Source organism: Delphinapterus leucas, chromosome 16, assembly GCF_059928025.1.
Source record: "Delphinapterus leucas isolate spDelLeu-1000000601 "Yukka" chromosome 16, BTC_Dleu_Yukka2, whole genome shotgun sequence".
In the NCBI taxonomy this organism is placed as follows: domain Eukaryota; kingdom Metazoa; phylum Chordata; class Mammalia; order Artiodactyla; family Monodontidae; genus Delphinapterus; species Delphinapterus leucas.
In genome coordinates this window covers 15,452,133-15,470,301 of record NC_143144.1, presented here as the reverse complement: position 1 = coordinate 15,470,301, position 18,169 = coordinate 15,452,133, and the positions used below count along the sequence as shown (strand labels likewise).

The 18,169-nt window shown below is 45.0% G+C and overlaps 1 long non-coding RNA gene across 1 annotated transcript in view; it reads left to right on the top strand.

Moving 5' to 3' along the window:
* The window catches only part of LOC111167609 (uncharacterized), a 94,322-nt gene that overhangs the window by 52,621 nt on the left and 23,532 nt on the right, over window positions 1-18,169 (top strand). The window contains exon 3 of the long non-coding RNA XR_002642868.2: window positions 8,708-8,832. This is a non-coding gene — a long non-coding RNA (uncharacterized LOC111167609). The remainder of the gene's footprint in view (window positions 1-8,707; window positions 8,833-18,169) is intronic.

The following is an 18,169-nucleotide window of genomic DNA, read 5'->3' as shown; positions in this document are numbered from 1 at the left end:
CTCTGTTCTACTGCCAAGTAGCTGTGCTCTCCGGCCCACCTTCCCTCTCTCCATTCCCAGTCCAAGTGTTGGCTCTCCACCTCAGGTGAGTAGCCAGGCAGAGGGGTGAAAGCCAGCTACAGAGGAGAGGGTAATAAAAGACTATCCCAAGCCTAGTGAATCCTAATTTCTGAGAGTGAGCCCTAGGGGTCTGAATTTAACAAGGCACTCCAGGGGATTCTGATGCAAATTAATGTTTGAGAACCATAGATGAGTTTGGCAAGATGGTTATAATACTGCATGGCCCAGGCTGGCCAAGGACTATAGTATGAAGAGTGTGTTAGGTGAGCTTCACACAGATTAGATTGGCTTCTTGGGCTGAGTCTTTTGCAGCCCCTTTCAGTTTTGCAGGGGAGTTTCCCAGGGGAGTCCCTCACTTGCTTCACCGTAGTCCTGGCCCTGCTTGGAATCTGTGTACTTCCACAGAAGGCAGGATCAAACACTGGTTAAGAGCAGGGAACCATTGGCACTGCCACTTAGCTGTATAATCTTAGGCAAGTTATTTATATACTTTGTACCCCAGTTTCTCCCTTAGGAAAACAGGAGTAATAATCGCACCAACTTTACAAAATGTGCTGTGAGGAATAAATGGAATAATCCACCTGAGGAGCTTAGTACGGTGCCCATCAGAGAACAGGGCACAGGCACCACTGGCTGTCACACTGCTTGTCCTGTGGACCACTTTTGTTTTCCTCTATGGGAAAGCTTGGCCTGACTTTCACAGGACAAATTCACAAGTTTCCAGAACACAACCCGTTCATGACTTGGGGATGTCCAACCTAAAAGGTTTTGGCTTTGCCATTGTTTGGAGGAGTTAATCAGAGGCCACAGTTATTCTAATGCTAATTAAAAGAATAAAGCCCCAGGCAGCAAACCAACCCCAGCTGCTTCTGGATGCTCTTACATCAGCCAGCATCTTTCTTTAGAGGTGCCCTAAAAAACTCATTGATACTGTCAACTTAATAAACAACCTTCACAAAGTCTCTCTGAGGAAGACGCATGATTAAAATGGGATTGTTTAAAACAAAGCCTCTTTTCAAATAGGGTAAAATGTAAAAACTTCAAAAAATATACTAAAGAAGGAAAGCCAAATCAAAGAAAATTGGAGAGTATAGGCTCAGTGAGAGAAAAACAGAACCTAGTTTCTCTGTTACTTTATTGTCACAGGTAGAAAGATCAGTGGGAAATTGCAGATAATTTTAGAGGCACATGGTGGGGGGGAATTGTGGGTTTCCTATTTTTTTTTTTTTTTTTTTTTGCGGTACACAGGCCTCTCACTGTTGTGGCCTCTCCTGTTGCGGGGCACAGGCTCCGGACGCGCAGGCCCAGCGGCCATGGCTCACGGGCGCAGCCGCTCCGTGGCATGCGGGATCCTCCCGGACCGGGGCACGAACCCGTGTCCCCTGCATCGGCAGGCGGACCCTCAACCACTGCGCCACCAGGGAAGCCCCGTATTTCTTTTTGTTGGCATCTATAGTGGTCCTTTATTTTATATTCCCACAGGCCATCCCTGTATGTCAGATATCTGGATCTGCCTCACTTAACCAGGGAGCATTTACCCAAACTGTCCTTGTCTCACAGCTCGCTAGAGAGCGTCCTGAATATACTCAGTATAAATCCCACTCCAGGATCTTACCTTAGGGGCATCCTCTCTGAATTCTGCCTTTTTATGCCTTTGCCTTCGCTGCCTCCTGTCCCAGCCTATCTCCTGTAACACCTTTTATCTGGAGTGAATGCTATATACATCGTTATTTTTCTCTCTGTTGAAGCCCCTTCAGAGCAGGGCCTCAGACTTCTTTGTATTCCCAGCAGGCTGGGTCCTGGATGCTCAATAAACATTTGTTGATGGTGATGATAATGATGTTGACTAAAAATTGGATTTGATTCTCAAGGCTCTTCTTGTGATTAAATTCTGAATTAATTTCAGGTCTATTACAGCAATGTATAAAACCCAAATTGCTCCCTACTTGGGAGAGTAGGGCTGTGATGAGGAAGAGTAACTCCCAAAGAAGTCCTAGGTTAGTTCCTCCCTTCTCCCTGATGCTAGTTTGCATCAGGATTTTGAGAAAAAGTATGGGCAGGACCTGGAACCTGCCACAAGAAGGTTTTTACTGTTTACTACCGTGTGCTTCCAAAAGATGATTAAACACTAGATTTTTTTTTTTTTTTTTTTTTTTCGATACGTGGGCCTCTCACTGTTGTGGCCTCTCCTGTTGTGGATCACAGGCTCCGGACGCGCAGGCTCAGCGGCCATGGCTCACAGAGACCAGCTGCTCCGTGGCATGTGGGATCTTCCCGGACCGGGGCACGAACCCGTGTCCCCTGCAGACTCTCAACCACTGCGCCACCAGGGAAGCCCACTAGATGTATTTTTAAAGTTCTCCCAAGGATTCCAGATTCCTTTCTTTCCCTCAGCTGCAGCAGGACACCAGGTTTAATTTGCGGCTTTCCCCCATTGCTCCCTGATTCACGAGGATAAATTTAAGAAGGGAGCTGGCAGGGAGTGATTTGTACAAGTCATCAAAGGCATGTTATTAAAAGTTAATGTATTTCCCTAGCCAGGTTGGGGACTAATGTAGCAATAAATTGAATGAAGATGGCACAGACAGTTTCCATAATGAGAAACAGCTAATATGGAACTAGAGAACCTTTTGTTTTACTAGGGGGGAAGGTCAGGAGCTGAGCAGTGTTCAACGTTTGCTTAAAAAGCATCCACATTAGCACGAGAATCCAAGAGATGAGGGCACATTGCCTTTGTAGTCAGGCTATCCCAAATTCAGTCTCTCCTGCTGGTTTCGGGGCCAGTGTGGTCATGTTATAGCTGACATTCCCAGGCACCTACGGAAGTTTGTGATGCAGGGAGAGAAAGTCCTTGGTTCCTGTTGCGTCAGGGTGAAGAGTGCAGGCTTCCAGCCAGGGTTTGAATCTCGGTCCTTTCACTGACTCTGGTAAGCTGTTCAACCACTAGGTCTCACTTTCCTCCTTTTGGGGCAGTGAAGAGTACCCCATTAGAGCTGTCAGGATGAAATAAACTCAGAGTGTAACAAGCAAGGGCTCCCATGCCCGTGGTGCAGAAAGCCCAATTCTGACAGCAGGTGTTTGCAGCAAAGTAAGGATTTATTTGCAGGCACCAAGCAAGGGTGCGAGAGACAAGTCTCAGGTCCACTCCAGCTTGGTCTTTGAGTTTGGGGTTTTTTTTTTTTTTTTTTTTTCGGTACGCGGGCCTCTCACTGTTGTGGCCTCTCCGTTGTGGAGCACAGGTTCCGGACGCGCAGGTTCAGCGGCCATGGCTCACGAGCCCAGCCGCTCCGTGGCATGTGGGATCTTTCCGGACCGGGGCACGAACCCGTGTCCCCTGCATCGGCAGGCGGACTCCCAACCACTGCGCCACCAGGGAAGCCCTGAGTTTGGGGTTTTTAAAAGAGGAAGAACAAAGAAGCTGTGGTTAATCATCATTGTGTGACATATCTGTGACATTTCTTAATTATAGTTTTGGGAGTCGGGAGGTCTCTGGTTTAGGATTCTCTGGCCAGGTGGTCCACGGCTCGGGGGTCTTTGTACTCATCTTGCCATGAACGAACTCATCTGAGTTTGTTCCTTAATGATGATATCTGTAATAGCAGTTTTAGTACATTAACGATGTTATCGACAACAGCAATTTCGGTCATCTGACTCTGATTAGTTCATTTAGCACACAGGTTTGGGGACAAGAAGGAATAAAAAGTTTTGGATAGAGAGGTTAATCATAAACTCAGTAAGGGAACTCAGTTTTAAAGGGCTTGGTTTCAATAGCTGAAGAATGCTTAAGAGTGCCAAATTCATAGTATATTCACAGTAAATGGTAGCTCTTTTTGCTATTACTTTTGAGGAATTTTAATCAGCTCCACTCCTTTTGAATTGGCGAAAACTGATTCAAGATTCTTTCTGTATTTTCTCCTTCCTTCTTCCCATCTTTCTTTCTCCCTCTTCCACTTCATTTCCTCTTTAAGCCTTTATCGTTCTACTAGGCTTCCTAGAGAAATAGGACATGTTTCTGTTTTGTTGTTGTTATTGTTGAGTGTAATAATAAGTGATGATAATGTTGCAGGGTATAACAGATGTTAAGATGTTAAAAAAAAAAAAGAGACGTAGGGCAGCTGTTACATGACAAGAAAGGAAATGGATTTCCCCTTTCTGGACCTTGCAATACCCCCTGTGAAATGAAAGACTGAGCTAGGTACCATGCATGAACAGAGAAGAGCATCACCCAGAAATACAGCGTTAAGTCACACCCCACTGTAGTTGCCCACCACCACTGCACCCTGAGAGGAATTCAGAATGAAAAGCAGGATGAGGTGCTTTGTGTTTTGGATATAGGGACGTCCCCTAGATAGTTAGATGCCTATTTCAGGAAGAATTACCATGAACTCAGATTCTTGCATCTTCCCATATGTAAGAGCACTAAAATCATTAACTTGAGATATCTTTGTGATGAGCAGTAATCTTTCACCAAGATGTAGTCTTGACTGCATGTATTTCCTAGCCCCCCAAATCATATATATATTGGCCCCTCCCCTACCTCTTCAGAGCAGTTCCTCAGCAGTAACTGAGCGGCTGTTTCTTGGCCTATAGTGCTCAGGAAGACCCTGAACAAAACTTAAATGCACAACTCTTATGCTGTGTGTTTTTCTTTAAGTTAACACATGTAACAAGGCTTCAAATGTGTCAGTATTTCCCCCTCATTAAGAATGGGTCAGATGTAGTGATAAATGGACTGTCTGTTTCAATAAGAAACTAGGAGCGTCCTGGGATCTAAAAAGGGTTGGGAAAGGGCAGGCCCCCTTCCCAGGGAGTGTTCCGGGGAGGCAGGGTCTTGACCTGTGGAGGAGCAGGTGTGATCGGTTGAGAGCTGGGTGTGGTGAAGCGCTCGGGGGAGCAGGACGCCAGTCGGCTACTCAGAGGCTGCGGGTCAGGGGTCGGCAGAGCCTGGGGCCTCACAGGGGTCGGAAACCGGCTGCGCGCAGGCAGGTGAGGAGCTGAGAGCAAGGGGTTCTTTGGAGTTGACTGGAGGAAGGTCACGGAATGCTGCGGGTTAACATGTGCTTAGAGGAAGCCACGGAGGAAGGCGGCTGCGGAGCAGGAGTTGAAGGAGCCCTGAGATCGTCTGAGACAGCGACACGGTGGGAGGAGTAGAGATGACCTTCTAGGTGCAGGGAAGGTCTGCATTCTGGCTTGACCTCTTTTTTTTAAACATCTTTATTGGAGTATAATTGCTTTACAATGGAGTGTTAGTTTCTGCTTTATAACAAAGTGAATCAGTTATACATATACATATGTCCCCATATCTCCTCCATCTTGTGTCTCCCTCCCACCCTCCCTATCCCACCCCTCTAGGTGGTCACAAAGCACCGAGCTGATCTCCCTGTGCTATGCGGCTGCTTCCCACTAGCTCTCTATTTTACATTTGGTAGTGTGTATATGTCCATGCCACTCTCTCACTTCATCCCAGCTTACCCTTCCCCCTCCCCATATCCTCAAGTCCATTCTCTAGTAGGTCTGTGTTTTTATTCCCGTCTTACTCCTAGGTTCTTCATGACCTTCTTTTTTTTCTCCTTAGAGTCCATATATATGTGTTAACATATGATATTTGTTTTTCTCTTTCTGACCAACTTCAGAAAGACTCTGGGTCCATCCACCTCACTACAAATAACTCAGTTTCGTTTCTTTTTATGGCTGAGTAATATTCCATTGTATATATGTGCCACGTCTTCTTGATCCATTCATCTGATGATGGACACTTAGGTTGCGTCCATGTCCTGGCTATTGTAAATAGAGCTGCAGTGAACATTGTGGTACGTGACTCTTTTTGAATTATGGTTTTCTCAGGGTATATGCCCTGTAGTGGGATTGCTGGGTCGTATGGTGGTTCTATTTTTAGTTTTTTTAAGGAATCTCCATACTGTTCTCCACAGTGGCTGTATCAATTTACATTCCCACCAGCAGTGCAAGAGGGTCCCCTTTTCTCCACACCCTCTCCAGCATCTATTGTTTGTAGATTGTTTGATGCTGGCCATTCTGACCGTGTGAGATGATACATCATTGCAGTTTTGATCTGCATGACTTCTTAGTAACTGAGCCAATGGGGAAGCTGTTTTACTGCTTTGGCCTTGGTTTCTTCATTTGTAAATTGGGGATCTGAAAACCAGCCTTTCAGAGCTGTCATGAGGGTGAGCGGCAACCCGTGCACGGTGATGTGCTCATGAAGCACAGGTGATTATTTGTAAGTCCCTCGTTTTTTCAGGTAAGAAAATCAATGCTGAGGATGGGACATGATTGAGCTATCAGTGTGAGCTACATGGGTGTTCTCCAACTGGAAAGTGCACAGAAATCGCCCGTGGCTTAGTAGGTCTGGGTGGGGCTGAAGCTTGCACCTCTAACCAGCTCCCAGGAGAGGCCCATGCTGCCTCGGGCCACATTTTGCGTAGTAACAACCTACACACCACCACCTGCAATGGCTGTGCTGAGATTTAAGCGCTTAGCTGATAGCCTTTTTAGGTAGGCCTCCACGAATTTGTCTGGGGAGCTGTGTGCCTTTAATTCTGAGCAGGGCAGGGAGGAAGGTGCTGCAAAGTATCAACAGAAGGAAATTGGTGGAGGCCCTCCCAGGCAGGACCCCCAGGCTCTTTCTAGCTGTTAGTTACCTGGGGGAAGGGTTATTTAATAGGTCTGTCTTTAGCAGCTCCAGCTGCTAGGGGACAAGCCTGGTGTGGGCAGCCAGTGCTGATGCAGTGTTTCCTGAAGGTGGCCTCCAAGAGGCCAAGGATGAGGAAGGCCACGCAACCGAAGGACCGGCCCTTCTTACTGGCCCTCCACCTAGGCAAGTTTATGGCCCAGAAAAGTGCAGACTGTTCTCTGTGGGCCCAGCAAGCACAAATTTTCAAGTTTTATGAGGACATTCCAGCAGTTACAGTGATATCAAAAATTTAATGCCTGTGCTTTGCTCAGCGAATAGTGTTCTTTTAGAAATGGAACTAGGTACCAGGCCAAGCTGCTCAGACATCTGCTTGTCTGGGGCCCTGTTGAACCCCTTCTTGCACGGAGCTGTCACAGACCTCTTAGAGCAGACACTCATTTGATATGGCCTTGACTCTCTGCAGGTGTGTCAGAGCACTAGGCAGTTCCTTTCAAGGGCCAGCTTATGGAATAATTTCCTGTCATCAGTCTTCTATCTCAGTGTCTTAATGGAATTCTTACTGTGCTGTTCTGGCTTTCTGTTAGAGTTACAGCAGGATTAAGGAAAGTTCTGTATGTACTTCACATTGATAAGATCAGGTCCCAAGGACATCTATGACATAAATAGGAGAGACTCATTGTTTTTCAAGGCAGTTGACAAGCTTTTAGACAAAGGCACTGATTATACAAAAATAGATTAATCCCTGACCCAAAGGCAAGACAATATTATCAAGTCAGTGAAACTCAGGTTCTGTGTTTTGTACTCCTATTTTCAATAAAACCAACCTTAAGAATTAAATTCTTTTACATTTATTGGAATATCCTAGATCCATGTTTCTCAAAGAGTGGTCTGAGGACCCCCTAAGTCAGAATCATCTGGGTAGTTTATAAACAACGTATATCACCTGGGCCCACCCCAAGCCATCTGAAGTTGTGGAATTAGGGCCCTCCAGACCTGTTTTTTAATTTTTTTTTTTGCGGTACACGGGCCTCTCACTGTTGTGGCCTCTCCCGTTGCGGAGCACAGGCTCTGGATGCGCAGGCTCAGCGGCCATGGCTCACGGGCCCAGCCGCTCTGCGGCATGTGGGATCTTCCCGGACCGGGGCACGAACCCGTGTCCCCTGCATCAGCAGGCGAACTCTCAACCACTGTGCCACCAGGGAAGCCCCCAGACCTGTATTTTTAACCCCCATGGTTTGAGAACCACTGAGTTATTTATTTTTTTTAGTTTTTATTGGAGTATAGTTGATTTACAAGAACCGCTGACTTCTTTAAGGGCAGTAGTGGGGGTGGCTAAGAGGAGATGGTGTGAGTGGGCTTCTAGCTGTAATTTACCTCTTTATCTACATAAAATTTTATTAGCAGGAAATGTTTCCATGGCCGAAAGAATTAGAAAATCTGTGGTGTAGTGTATAGAGAATGGGTTTTCTGGGGTTCAGATCCTGACTGCCAGTGTTTTGCCACGTAATCTTAAGCCAGTTGGCAAATGACTGCTGATTGCCAAGGGCCAGCCAGCCTGTTTTGGTAAATAAAGTTTTATTGAAACACAGCCCTACCCATTTATTTACCATCATCTATGGCTCTTTTCAGCTATAATGGCTGAGTTGAGTAGTTGTGACAGAGACTGTAAGGCATGCCAAGCCTAAAATGTTTACTAACTGGCCCTTTAAGAAAAAGTTCAGCAACCCTTGACTTAGGTGAATTAAAGTCTCTCTCTTAGCCTCAGATTTTTTCATCGATAATATGGGATTAATAGCACTTATCTTGTATGGTGTTGAAATAATTAAATGATATAATCAATGGAAAATTTCTAGTCTGGCTTCTAATAATAATATTGGCTAAAATTGATTGATTGCTTGTTGTGTGCTAGGCACCGATTTAAACACTTTACATGGATTTTCTCATTTATTCTTTATTGTAATTCTGTGAAGTCTCATTATTATTTCCCTTTTTCAGATGAGAAAATGGAGGCCAAGGGAGTGAGTTGTCTGTCCAAGATGACACAAACTACAGTTGGCTGAGCCAGGATTTGATCCCAGAGCCTGTGTTCTTTATCGCTGTGCTGAATTTCTTCCAATGAGGTTAGTTTCCTACCTTTCCTCCCTCTCCTGAGGTTGGTCCTGCTTGTACCTTTCCTCACAAATCTTAATCCTGAGAGTATTCTGAAGTGGGAAAGCGACTGCAGAGTTTACCCAATAAAACTCATCATTTTAAAGTTGCGGAACCTAAGACCTTGCGTCCAAAGCCCCATAGTCAGATATGTGCAAAGCCAGGACTGGTACCCAGGGGAGCCCTCACTCACCAGTCAGCTGACAGCACTGAGCGATGGACTAGTTCCCCTCTGTGTAGGAAAGCATGAATTGTTCTTTGGGGAGCTGAATAAAAACTAAACACTTAGGTACTTGCTGCCCTCAAGGTCCCTAACCCTTTGAAATACATACATAAGAATTGGACAGGCTTGGCTTTAAATGCCTGTTAAACCCAGACCACCTGCATATTGTGTATCTCATGTCTCTGCCCTTCCCCACCCACAGGGATTCAGAGTTTTCAGCAGTATCTATCAGTATAGCCATACTGGTTACTAAAATATTGAAATATTTCTGCATCCATTGGAAATCATGGCTTTCCTGAGCCTGCCTAGCGCCCTTCAACTGACCTGTCTTTATTACCCTCTCTCCTCTCAACTTCCCACAAACCAGCAATTTAAGAGTTAAGTCCTAGCAGGCCAACGGGCTTAGAGGACCCTGCTTCTCTTCAATTGTGCAGTGCAAGTTCGGAGCTAATTACTAAATTCAGTCCTTTGAATGTCACCCCAGCCTGGCGGTGGCTTCTTTGGTTCAATAGGATGAGCTGAGCCAATCATATTCTCTCTCTCAAGAATTTGTGCCTAGAAGACAGGGCAGTGGGACCTTTAAGTGGGAGTTGGAACAGCAAGAGGATTGTGAAGGGGACTCCCCTGGCGGTCCAGTGGTTATCCAAGACTCTGAGCTTCCACTTCAGGGGGTGTGGGTTCGATCCCTGGTCGGGGTACTCAGATCCCGCATGCCGCACGGCTAAAAAAAAAAAAAGAGGATTGTTACCAGGGTGGGCTCCGGGCAAGACTGGGATCTGAGGAAGCCGACCTCAGTGAGCTGGAGAGGGTGGAGGCAAAGCCAGTAGAGAGAGAGAGACGTTGATAGCGTGAAAGAGAGCAGGTGGCCCAGGAGAGGAATGGCAAGCGGTCGGTCCCAAGATCCACTTTGATCGTTGAATACTTTCTAGGTCCATTAAGACTCTCTACAGGTGCCCAAACCAAACCCCTTTTTCCTGAATGAATCTGTTCTTGAAATAAAAGAGCCAGACAAATCAGTAGGGTTTCAAGCCAATCATCATTCATTCCATGAAAATTAAACCACAACAGGAGACCCATTTAAATTATAAGATCTGGGGATTTCCCTGGTGGCACAGTGGTTAAGAATCTGCCCGCCAATGCAGGGGACACAGGTTCAAGGCCTGGTCCGGGAAGATCCCACATGCTGCGGAGCAGCTAAGCCCGTGCACCACAATTATTGAGCCTGTGCTCTAGAGCCCGCGAGCCACAACTACTGAGCCCACGTGCCTCAACTACTGAGCCCGCACGCCTAGAGCTCGTGCTCCACAAGAGAAGCCACCGCAATGAGAAGCCTGTGCACTGTAATGAAGAGCAGCCCCCGCTGGCTGCAAGTAGAGAAAGCCCGCGTGCAGCAACGAAGACCCAATGCAGCCAAAAATAAATAAATAAAATAAGTAAATAAATAAAGTATAAGATCTATTGCAAGCAGCACCACAGATATCTTTGATAGCATCTGCGTGACTGGCCTGGGCTCTGAGCAGATAGACCCTCACTGTGATGAGGTTAGGGGAGGTTAGCAGCTGGAGCCTAGCAGCCTGAAGAATGCTCTCCTCTCTCAAATTGGCCTTGATTCAGCACTGCTGCCCATGAGCATGAATGATCACTTTTAATAACCAAATGGACATTGAAATGGTAATGAGAATATTATGGTTTTCCAAATGAAAAGCCTCAATCTAATACATTTTCCTTTGAGAACACTAATTTGAAAATAAAATCATAGTTAATTTAAGCTGAATTAATTACAGGGAACCATGGAAAATAACCAGCCAATGCCACTTATACCACTGCTTTCATACAGGTGCCCATGTACCTATAGAGTCTATCTATAATTTCTTACTTCCTGGGAAACTGTGAGAGTTCTGTCTTAACTAAATTTTTTCAAATGATTATAAAATGTACTGGAACTACTGAAGAAAGGGTTGAGAAGATTTTAAGTAGGAATGTGGATCATAGGCAAAATGATTCCAAGGGCTAGACCAGAAATGGAGTTGCAAGGTGATGCAACACTCAGGAGAGGAAAAGAATCCCTTAACCTGATACTCAAAGCCCAATATTCTTCTTCACCCTCTCTGCCCTCTTCCTTCACACCCTCTGGGCCCCCATCTCATGGAGCGTCCTGGGGTTTGTCTGTCTCTATCTCTGCTTGTCCTTTTCCTTCTGTTCAGAAAGCTGAAATCTCTGATGGAAATTCTTTGAGTCCTTCAAACCCTCACAATTTCCTAATCCCTATTCTGACTCTAAATTTTTATTGCATTTTGCACAGCCTCCTGCCCCATGACCTTTAAAACATATTTTCTTTTCCAATGTTTAAGGTACATGTTGTGTGTTTATTGTAAGCTACCTTGAGCTTTGGCACATTTTTTGTGCCCTGTATACCTGAAATACCTATGTCCTCCCTGCCGCACCTCAACCATTTCTAATTAGCTCTTGTTCACCTGCAGGGGACTGTTCAAAAGACACTTCTCTGGGGAGCCTTCCTGGATTTCTCAGACTAAGTCAGGTGCCCACATGTCTTCTTGTTCTCTTTTGGTTGATATTTATATAATTATCTAGTAAATGTCTGTCTCCCTCTCTAGACCATCTGGGGCAATGTGAAACATACAGACCCCCAGGCCCCGGAGATTCTGGTTCCGTGGGTCTGGGATAGGTCCTGTGGGTGGAAGGGGAGCGCTGGGAATTTCTACATCTAACATGTGAGATGCTGGTGATTCTTATTCTCAAGAAACTGTGGCAGATGGTGCTGTAGGTCCCCAGAGACTCGTACTCAGTTGGTCTGGAGCAAGGCCTTGGCAGACTGTGAGAAGAGACGGTATTTTCCATGTCCAGTTTCTGTTTTAGTTTCATGCTGTTTTGTAGGAAGTCTTGCCCTTCCCCGCCCCTGCCCCCCATAATATATTGCTTTTATAATCCAGACTGATGAGAGTATGTAGCTCCTGGGTGAGAAGGAGACTCAGAGCAGTGACCTTTTTTCATTAAGGGCCTGGATCACACCTGTTCTATGCAGTATTCCTTTCCTGTCTCTGCACATACGCTGGTAAACATCCTCTTCATTTGTAGAGTTGGTTATGGCTGAGATCACCCCCAATCCTTTCCATGTTGTGCACTCAGGGAGCCCTGGGGTAAGAAATCAGACAGGGCTTTTGGTCAAAAGAATTTGGGGAGAGTTTATTGGCCGTAGAGTATTTCATAAGAAATGGGCACCAAAGCAGTAGGCTGGGCTAAATCTGACGCAAAGAGATAGCTTTCAGAGTGATTTTAAAAGGTTATGCGATTACTTTCCAAATCTACCGTTTCCATCCCCTTCTTAACACACAGGAGTCAGTGCATACATCTGAGTGACCCACAGAGAATGGAGAAGCTGAGTCAGGCTTGCAGTCCTCATCGGCCTTGGCAGTACCTCAGCCCACCTTTCCCTTTAGGGTACTTATATTTTCTGCCCTTGGGCATGTACTGTAAACACGGAACCCAGAAATGAGTTTCAAAATTTTAAGAAACCAGTTACAAAACTTTCTTTGAGATATTTTGATGAAAAAAAATTGACTTTATTTCCATTTTGAGCACCTTATTGAGAGTCCTCAGAATTTTTGTTTTTCAGAAAACATTCAAATTATAACCTAAACTTCGGATTAGTAACCTTAACTATATACACTGATAGTTGGAAACTTATGTGCGTGATGACCTTATAAGACATTTATCGGAAAGCAAATATTCTCCCATGAATCATCACTGTCTTTTATATCAAAATGTATTACAGATAAAGAGCTCAACGTATTTGTTTCTTCCAAGCATCTTTAAAGCAGAGCAGGTTTGTCTTGAATGGCGTTTCTTTTCCATCAGAACCTGGGGCTCTCATCTGTGCAGGGAAGTTAAGTGCCATTTCGGTTTCATTCCACTTGGGGTCAGTATTGTGCTCCTGATCGTCGCTGTGTTCTCGTTTTTGTAACTTAAAAATGTGAAATTGGGGATTTCAGAGGAGATATCCATATAGTAACAAAATTGGAAGATGCCAGGGCACTCCAGCCCTGGCTGCTGCCACTTCCTTGATTGCCAGGTGCAAGCTTACTTTGTGACAAATGTGGTGGCCAACTCATTATGACTCCTTTGTCTCAACATCTTATTTTAATAATTCTGAACATTTCAATCCCTATGAATGCTTTAGAGACCCCACCTGCAGTGACAGCTTATCACACAATAGTGACAAAGGCTTAGCAACACGGGGGCTGAGAAGGCAATATTTTACCTACAGCTGTTTCTCCTTGTTGCTCTTAGCAAAATCCACTGGATTTTTCCTTAAAAGAGAGAGATTACAGTTACTTGTTTGAGGTAGAAATTAGACATGAAAACAGGGGTTCTCATTCTTGGCTGCACATTACAATCACCTGGGGAGATTAAGTAAAATCCTGATGCCATAACCTAGAGCAGAGATGGAAATTTCCGGGGAGGAGAAAGGAACTTGGGAATTAGCATTTTTTAAAGCTCTCCAGATAACTTCAATGTGTAGCCAGATTGTGAACCACTAACCCAAAGCAAAATTTGGAGTGCTGGAGCTAACTGTAAATACAGAAGAATTCCAGAGTTAAAATAGGCCACAATTGAGCCCCAAATCAGAAAATCTGGTTTCTACTCCTCTGAAAGGTGGAGAGAAGCGGGTGGACTGTTTAGGGACCCCAGGATTCAAGGAATGACATGACAGTGAGTTCTCTGGGTTTTCTTTTTCCCTCTTATATATCCCAGACTTCTTGCTAGAAAAGCCCACAAGCTAGGAACTTCAGTGGGTACAAACAAAGTCCCAAGAAAAATTTTCTGTCTCTTGTCAAAAGACTGGGAAAGGCAGCCCAGCAAGACAGAAACTTTTTGACAATGGAGGCCCTACTCCAGGGAAACACCAGGCAAGAAACTGTGTCACACCCTTACCTTGTCAAAAGCATCGCAAACGCTGGGTGGAGGACCTAGACTTCCGTCCTGGACTGGAGTAGTGGGTACTCCCCCCGCCCCCCCATGCTGAAGCGGTGCTCAAGGAAGCCAGATAGGGAGCCTGGATTCCTATCCATCCTGCAGTGATGAGGCAACCTTCCCTATACCCCTACCCCACTGTTCAGTGGAGGCCACCCAGGGAACCTGCATTTCCAGCTACGTCTGGTGAAGTCTGGATTTTCATATCCTCCCAGTGGTAAAGGGGAAGAGAGTTAGTGCTTTCCTACCACCATCGGCCCGTTTTTAAACATAAGAGAGCTAAAGCAAAACTTTAAATAAGATCTAGGGACTTCCCTGGTGGTCCAGTGGTTAAGACTTCGTCTTCCACTGCAGGGGGCATGGGTTCGATCCCTGGTCAGGGAACTAAGATCCTGCATGCCATGCGCCGTGGCCAAAAAATTAAAAAAAAAAACCAAACACAGGTCGAGTCTTAAGACATAACACCCAAAATGTTCACACTACAATTTTAAAGAATCACTCATGATGCCAAGAACCAGGAAAATATCAACTTGAATGAGAGAAGAAAATCAGTAGATGTTAATATGGAGATGATGTTGGGATTATTTGATAAGTATTTTTTTTTTTTTTTTTTGCGGTATGCCGGCCTCTCACTGTTGTGGCCTCTCCCGTTGCGGAGCACAGGCTCCGGACGCGCAGGCTCAGCGGCCATGGCTCACGGGCCTAGCCGCTCCGCGGCATGTGGGATCTTCCCCGACCGGGGCACGAACCCGTGTCCCCTGCATCGGCAGGCGGACTCTCAACCACTGTGCCACCAGGGAAGCCCTGATAAGTATTTTCAAGCAGACCTCTTAAAAATGCTTTAATGAGCATTTATGAACATGCCTGAAACAAAGGAGAGCAAAGTGTTCAGATGATTTTTGTGCGCCCCAGTGTTTGAAGATCACCAGTTCCGAAAGTTTAGGCTTCTCTGAAGACAGGAAGCAGGCAGCTGGCCAACCAGGTCTTTGTTTCTTAAACTCTAAACATTTCTGTGGAGGGCCTAAGCCTGCTTAAGTCTTAAATATCTCTTGAATGCTTCCAACTTATTTCTCGGCAGTATCACGTAAAGCTAAGTCGGCGGAGTAGTGGCAAATGCAGTATTCAACCTCGTTGGTCTTTATGGCTAGAGATTTGAGGAACCAAGAATTGCCATCCATTTGCAGCCCCAGAATCCAGTGATGTAGTCTCTGACTAGCTCCTACCTGACTTAAGCTCCATCTCTTATTAGGGGATGGACCATCACTTTGTTTCTCTTTCATACTGGCTACGCAGTTGAAATGCGCAGTTGGCATATCCCTTCCACCGTCTGCTTACTGCTTCACCCCAGTGTCAGTTTAGCAGAATTTGGTGGGTGGATTCAGTGGCAGCTGTTCCTGTGGCATTTGGTAAAAAATGGGGAAAGAAGGAGGGGGGATTGGGCGCCCCTCTTTCCCCTTCCGCTGCTGCCATTTTTAGTGGGAGCTCGAACACAGCACCCCTCAGCAGCTTCCCCGCCTCACTTCTGTCAAAATCTTCCACCCACCCTCGGGCCCCATCCAGGAACTTTTTTCAGAGATCCCAAACTACTACGATAAAAATGCCCAAGAAAGCTTGAGGCTCGGTTTTCTTTTGAAACATAGATCAATATTATTAACCCACTTAAGCATAGGTCCCATTCATAAAACACCTGTCATCTGGCTTCCTTCTTCTTTAGGATTCCGTAAGACAAGGAAGAGGAGAGTAAGTTCTACTTTGGTTTCCCACCATTGACAGCATTGAAATTGAGGTTTAGAAAAACCTGAAAGGGCTCTGTGCTTGGGGAGAAAGGAAAAAGCCTGTCACAATGCCTCATAGCTTGCCCCTTTCCAAAGCCCCTGTTCTATTGCCTTCTCAGAAGCCCATAGTCTCTGTGACTGAAAAGGTTCCTTCCTGCTATTCTAAGGGGAAAGTGGTAGGTCACTGAGAAGCACTAATGTTTGCTGATGTACCTGGACAAATTGTTATCTAGACACCTCATATTCTCAATCTTCTAAATTGACACAGATTAACTTGTCCCCTGGGAATGGGGCGGGAGCATTGCTTCTTATCAAGTGTTCCTTTTTCAGACTCTAAGATGTTTCTCAAACAAAAGCAGAATTGTTCTTAGTCTAGTCCAGCCCCATGGTGATTCCTAAGGTAACTGTGCTATTGTCCAAAATTTTCTGGGCAATCAGCCACTCTCTAAATGCTGGGTGACCTTCCAGAGAGGAAGCTTGGGGTCAGGTCAGTCCCATCCTGATAATGTGCCTCTCCCACACTCTACTTGGTACATTAAGTATGGCTAGTTGATGGCTGACCTTGTTTATTCGTATAGATGTCGTTTTTGGCAAAAGCCTATTTAATCTGCTACCGGGAGCAGGTAGAGTTTAGGAAGGAAAAGAGTAAACAGAACTGAGGCTCTTGGGTCTGTTTTTTCCTGGTCTGTCTGTATTTGCTTATGCGGGATGGATGAGTAAGGTGATTCTTCTCCTCCTTTCATAACGAAGGGCTTTGCTGAGCCAGTGGCAGCAGTAGCTTTGGATTCCCAATTCAATGTCTTTCCCTTACACCATCAGGTGGATCTTCAGAATAATCAATAGACTGGAGGAGCTTTGTGGTGGGATTTAAAAATACCAGCTGTAGCTTCAAAGATGAGATAGTAACGAATGAGGGACTGTCATGATCCAGACTTAATGGGAGATGAGATCATCACTGAGAGAAGTGAGGACGTTGTTGGCTAATGTGATGACACAGCAGATGAGGGCACGGATGATGAGCCACGGGAATAAAGCATAACTGTCACGCAGTGATGAATTGTTTCGGGAGAAAATCTAAGACCTCTGTAGTAGAGTTTTGAGGTACGTTCTAGACAGGTGAACCTGGATGCTGAGGACATGTCTTATTTTGTACGGTGTAACAGGAATCCCTAGAAAGGGCGGCTGAACTCTCTAGAGTCCCCCATCTTCCATTCCACCCCCAATAACCAGTGAGAAAGTGCTGTCACAGCACTACAGCTGTCCACTCCACCCCCAACCCAGGAAATTGGTTTTGGTCAGGAAATGTGATATCAACCAACAAATGGGTTACGGTTTAGCCTGAGTGATTTTCCAAGTGAGCATTATCTAGAGGTTGAGTTGTCTGCCTTGGCAAATACAAATTCTAAATAAAAAGACAACGTACTCAGGTTGAGTTTCTTGGCTAATGTGAAAAGATGTGTTAAGCCACACACTTGCAATCCATGACCGTAAAAGATGGAAGAAGTAAGATCCAGAGGCTGGAAACATGAGTCCTGTTGTCCATTCTTCTGCCTCCCATCAGGATCATGTGTTTCATGCTTGTAAATTAATTGCTGTCATGGGCATCCACCCCTGCACAAAAAAAACCCCATCATTTTATTGCAGTTTTTTTTTTTTTGCACTTCACCTCTGTGAAAACAGGTCTCTTTTCCTTTGAGAGGCTAGAGAACAGATGACAGATGATCATTCCCCTCTGACTAGATAATGCTCCATATACAACATGCTCAGCAAAATAATGCTGAGATTCTGCTTCAGTCTAAATAATCCCTTTCTTTTCTTTGTCATTATTTTAATTATCTCCATTGCTGTTATTTGATTTCCTTTAAGACCAAGAAAGCAGACTGAACATAGAAATGGAATAAGAAGAAAAATGTACAGAAAAGAAAAATAACCTTGTGGGTTTTTTCTATATTTCCACATATTAGGAGCATCCTGACTTAATTCTTAGTACTATATGGGACTTTCCTAATTTCTACACACAGTCAGTCTGAGTTAGTGGTATGTTCTGAACTGATCTTTTTTTCTAGCTTTATTGCAGGATAATTGATATATAACGAACAACATATTTAAAGTGTAGAATTTGATCAGTGTTAACAAATGTTACACCTGTGAAACTATCACAACTTCAAGATAATGAACATTATTTCCAAAAATTTCCCTTTGCCCCTTGGTAATTCCTCTCTTCTACTCCTACCCACCTCCCCCACCCCCCACTGACCTATTTTTTGTCCCTTCAGATTGGTATATTTCTCTATTTAGGGTGTTTTAATTTATTTCAGC